The sequence below is a fragment of the Haliotis rubra genome, unplaced genomic scaffold (assembly GCF_003918875.1).
Source record: "Haliotis rubra isolate DU_JTF1 unplaced genomic scaffold, ASM391887v1 Scf572, whole genome shotgun sequence".
Taxonomy (NCBI): Eukaryota; Metazoa; Mollusca; class Gastropoda; order Lepetellida; family Haliotidae; genus Haliotis; species Haliotis rubra.
The window spans coordinates 470,084-476,083 of record NW_025767271.1 but is presented as its reverse complement, the minus strand read 5'-3'; positions in this window follow the sequence as shown (position 1 = coordinate 476,083).

Below are 6,000 nucleotides of genomic sequence, written 5' to 3'. Positions count from 1 at the left end.
TTATGCAACAAACAAGGGTTTTACAGCGAGAGATGCTACGCATCCTCAAGTGGCAGACTATTTGTGTTACTTACGGCAAAACAAACATTTAAAAGGCTCGACATTGTCAACATATCTTGCAGCTTAGTTCTGTGATTTCTATGAGAGCGGGTGTTAAATTAACAAGAACACCAGAGTTACTGGCCTTACTACGTGCTTTCCGATTGGAGGACCAAAGCGCGAAATTCCACGCCCCAGCTTGGGATCTGAATGTAGTTTTCACGACACCTCACAAGTGAGGATTACGAACCATTGGAATCGACAGCGTTTGAATTTCTCTCACAGAAAACAGTCTTCCTGTTATCGCTAGCCCGCGGCAGCCAGAATATCTGAAATTCATGCTCTAGATTATGAGAGGATACAGTTTGATGAAAATCAAAAGACAGCGCACCTGGGATTAAGATGGGATTTCATCGCTAAAAATCAACTACCAGGTCAACCAGACAGGTTATTTCACATCCCTGCGCTATCCTCAATTCTTGGATCTCAAGATACATTGGACTTATCTCTATGCCCAGTACGAGCTCTCATAATCTATTTACGTGGTTCCAAAACAAAGGCGAAGATCGCTCAGAAGATTGTTCATCCCGTTATAAGCCTACAAATCAGACAGAAGTCTCTCGTACCACCATATCAATATGGATAAGAACTGTCATTTTACGCCTATAAGGCAGCAGGACTGGACCCTCCAACAGCATCAAATCCCCATGAAATCAGGGCATTGGCATCCACCCTCGCCCTTCATGGTAACTGTTCATTGAATACAATTATGGAAGGATGCTTTTGGAAATCTAACATGGTGTTTGCTAATCACTATCTCAGAGATATCACCACCGAGGGCGTCTCTGGCATTCATCATTTCGGTCCTTTGGTCCTCGCTCAGCAATTGACAGTCCCTCGTGAGGCGTTAATATTCACCCCCACGAGATTATTAGATATATGATACATATATTCACTAGCTTATAACTCCATGGAGTTCTAGGGCTATGTACATATTTAGCTTAGGTTATTCAACCTTAAGCTCATACTGAGTTATATTCAGTGTACAGCTACGTTAGAGTAGCAGTTTATATATATATATTGATATATCAGTATATTAGTAAGGTAATACCCCACTTATAGTGTATATATCTATGGATTATTATAAGGAAATATCCTAAGTCTCAATGCCTTATGAAGTTCCCTGAGAAATTATTACAATATCACTTACTTAAATCACTAATTAATCCAAAGTATTCTGTTTACCCACCACCTCTCGGTGGATTCTACAAAACAAAGAGCATGAGTCAGGATAAGGAAAAATATGTAATTTTCTGAGTAAAATTGATATTTTATACTTATCCTGACTCATGAGGTTAGCCCTCCCATCCTCCCCACATAACACTTTGGATTTCCCTGTAAATTCAAGTGTTGGGCTCGCAAAATCAGGAGAGAGTGAAGCATGAGGCCAGAGGGTGGCGACACCTGTTCCCGCGCTTACGGCAGGGGAGGTAACTCGTGGGTGAGTACCAATTAGTGATTTTACATTGAAGGGAGCTTCAATTAAGGAGATACAAGTGTTCCACTATGTTCGCAAGAGGAAGGGGACAAGCAAAAGAGCATGAGTCAGGATAAGTATAAAATATCAATTTTACTCAGAAAATTACATTTTTGTGGTCATACAACTATATGGGCTCATGAGATACACAAGTGCTGTTGGTGTATGTATCACTGAATGAACACAAGGCATCTACTGATTGGGCATTTGGACATATAGCCCCAGTGCTCCATTCAAGAGAGCAATAAGAAACACTAGCTTCAGACAGCTATTATTGGTATCAGTTTGAAGAACAGTGCCAAGTTAATGGGTGTATACCTACGAGACACACTCCCAGTATTATTTCATATAAAAGTGTAATGGCTGCAGCTCTGTTGTGACCAGATAAGGCCAAACTTTATGGATGAACAACTTCTTTATTCAGGTGATGCAACGTTTCGATACAGATTCTTGTAAAAAATGCCACTCAGAGAAATGTTATGACTATTTTGAAGTAACTTTTATTTGATTATTTACCAGTATTCTTTTAAGTAAAGAGGTGGCCATCCACATCTGGTACTGAGGATTAAGTGGTCAGTTTCACTGTCTTTGGGACGAAGCAGTGTGCTACACAGATAATAATAATAATAATAATAATGTGTCCATTATATAGCGCCAAACTCCACACTAGGTATGCTCATAGCTCTAACAATCAAGGCACAGCACATTATTACGCCGGTTAACTCAAGCTGCCTGTTAGGCGCTGGAAGGTTATATTCATATCACTTTTTCCACCGGGTACCCATTTTCCTGCTGGGTGAACAGAGACAATTTTGAACAAACTCACTTGCCTAAGGTGAGACCACATGTGTCACATGTGCTTCGTTGTGGGGCAGGACTCAAGTCCTAGAAACTCTCAGGAGTCAAGCTGCCAAACACGGTCACCCATCCAAGGACTCTCCGAGCTCGACACTGCTTAACTTCACCGATTTGTGACCTGAGCTTAGAGCTTTTGAATGTGTTCTGTGGGTTTTTGTACTGCCTTTGCAAAGTGAATTCTAACATGTGCTGTTAAGACTTGTGTTATGTAGTATTCAGGGTCAGGTTATAGGCAAATTAAATTGTACAGTGAAAACATAGATTGTGTTTGGGATACAGGTTGGCAACCTTATATTTGATATGTCATGTTGTGTGAACAGATCTGTGAATGATTTTGTTTTTACTTTTGTTACACAGTATCTATTCTTAAAATGGTTGATGTTGTAGAGATCATTTGTACTGCTAACTCAGAATTAATTATCTGACAACTAATCAACTGACAATTGTAAACATGGGAAATGATTACCTAGTCTTAATTAATGTCATGGCAGTTTTTGCAACAGCTTGCAACTTCTTTCTGATCTGTTGACAAAGAAACAAGAAGTCAACCAGGCCATTATGAACTATTTCTTTCTACTTCATGTCTAAAACGGGGAGGTGGGGTAGGAGCTCAGAATGGTGAGTAGATGTTGGGGGTAGCCTAGTGGTTAAAGCGTTGGCTCGTAACGCCGAAGACCCGGGTTCGAATCCCCACATGGGTACAATGTGTGAAGCCCATTTCTGGTGTCTCCCGCCGTGATGTTGCTGGAATATTGCTAAAAGCAGCGTAAAACCAAACTCAGTCAGTCATGTCTTAAACAAATGTATGTTCGGAAACCAACAACCAGTGATGACTTATTCTCAGTCCTATTTGTATGTGAGACTGTTAATGAAACTGTATGATTTTCATATGCTCATTTTTTAATATATTTTTTTAGTATTATCATAATGATCCAGTAATGTAATTTACACATAGAAAATGCAGGTTTATCCTTACTTTATTATTGTTAATGTTTTCTGACACCTACACAGTTTCACCTGTAGCAGTAATACTGTATTATACATAGTTGACGTGTTAGACAAGGTTGATAAACATGAGGGTGATAAACATGCAAATTAGAAACTTTATTAAAGATCGCAGCAAATCTTTGCATGAAAAGGCAATTTAAGGCATAATCCATATTTGAGAATTAAAATGTAAATATTTGTACAGAGTTGTGATCCTGAGAAACAGAGAATTTCTGTAAATATGACACAAATATAACTAGATAACTCTTCCTATGACAACCAAGTCCTGCTGGAAAAGCTTGAGTTGGCTTCTGTTCAATGAAATCCTCAGTGGTGTTCGACCATGGAGACACTGTGAGGATCAAGGGTCAGTTTAATGTTAGTACACTGTAGACATGCCATATTTAACATTAGCATTAAAATGTTGACTTTCACCAGCTTCAGACACTGCACACTTATCATTTTTATCAATAGGAGATTTTTTGCATGTAATAACAATTATTATACTGCTGAAAATCATTTTTCAGGTGAAACAATATTTAAAAATTGTCTTAAGTTAGTGACTGGACAGAAGTTATTAGTTATGATGTTCATTATACCATGGCCATACTAAAGAAGTGATCACAGGGCTGATGTATTTCATGGTGTTTCATGTGGCCCAGGAATTAAATGTACACTTATGTCAAAATAGTTGTCAGCAGGGCTCCAGATAATTTTTCAACATCAGGAGTACGTACTCCTTACTTTTTCAATATAGGAGTACTGGAAATCCGTAGGAGTACATTTAGAGTACTGAATGGAAATTAATGGAGTATCAGTTATCTTGTGTTTGGTTTCATATATGCACCACAACATTGCTACTTTTGTGTAAACAGGTCAACAAACAATAAAACTATACTTTTTCAGATAAATACGTCTGTAAATGATACTAAGACCGGACACCTATGCTGTGGTGCGTATCTGCTACGTTTTCTAAATTATTTCCTACCGAATCCTGCATATGTTTTATCCGTACATACGCCGATACGGCCCTTATCTGGAGCCCTGGTTGTCAGTTTTCAGTTTTCCCTAATTATGAACCTGTAAAATGTGGATGTGTACCGGTACTGTTTTGAATGAAGCACAGTTGCAAGGACTTTTTACAATATATTTTTGTTACATAATGTTAAATGCTGTATTTTTTGTTAATACTACTGTGGAACCTTCTTTAGACTTTAGATTGTCTGTGAATGTTTTTATGAATCTAATTCTGCAAGTTATGAATTTCATTGATCTTTATGTAAGGTTTTACAGTCAAATTGATTATATACGTTGATTATGTAACATGAAAGGGTGGCTGAGAGTCCCATTAATCTAGATTTTATTTTCAAATTATACCATAAATTTAGTGTTTCGACTTACCAAAATCCATTTTGTGTGATCAATGATCTTTAATGTCCTTCAATATATACCACTCAAGGTTATTGGGGATAATCAGAAATATGATTATATTAAAAAACAATTGACATGTATTTGAAGACACTATCATATTCAGATTAACATGATTTATTTTGTTCAAGATAAGCTGTCTGTCACTTCACACGGCATAGTTTCCTTGGTCCAGATGGTCCAGTTGATGACTACACTTTGATGGATGTGTACCTCTGAATGAAAGTACATTTTCAGTTAAGCCTAAAGTGTTTTGGTTGAAAGTGACTTGTATTAAGCAATGCATTGATATTACAAGACAGGAAGGGAACACATCATGTGTTACAACCACAGAGTCAAAGTACTGGATGCAGACAGTGATATGTTAGTTTGACATTGGTGCCACAGCTAGGCAGATTGAGTTGTCTCCCTTGGGTAGAAAGTTCTATGACCTCAGCCACTACTTACTGTGGGCACATTACAATACTTTGACCTGTTTGTTTCACACTTTGAAGAATTATGGGTTTCTGAGAGCAACATAAGGCTCCTTATGTGGGCAAAGACAATTCATAATTTTGTTTTTCAGTGAGTTTGTACAATGGAAATATTCTTTACACCGATACACTAGTACTTAAATTGTGGTTTGCATCTAAGTGAATGTATTGATATGGTGGAATGGAATGTTTCAGTTTATATTAACTAAGGATGTGTATTCTTCGTGTTCTTTTGAAGTATAATTTCATAAGAATTGGTAACTTAATTTCATTTGTAAATACGGAATAACATGACTGACAAACTTCATGACAGACTTTCTTTTGTCCTTATATAAATGGTTGGAGAATGAGTGAAAATTAGGATCTTAATTTACCAGTCTATACAGGCAAATATAAGCATATCTACAGTTTTGCTGCAAAGCTGTAGTGCAGGGATTTGAGCTAGGAGTCCAGGACAGACCGTATACTTAGACTATTCCTTGTCCAGCAGGGATTTATTTGGCAGCTATTTTGATATACTGAATACATACATTAGATAAGAACATGCTCCAGAGATTTTTTATTAAAGTTACTGCACTGCACAATAAATCTGCATTCACATATGGGTTAACACATTGGGCTAAGATGGTGCTTGCAGGAACGGGCACCAAACTACTAGTATATTTGTCTTGGGTTGTC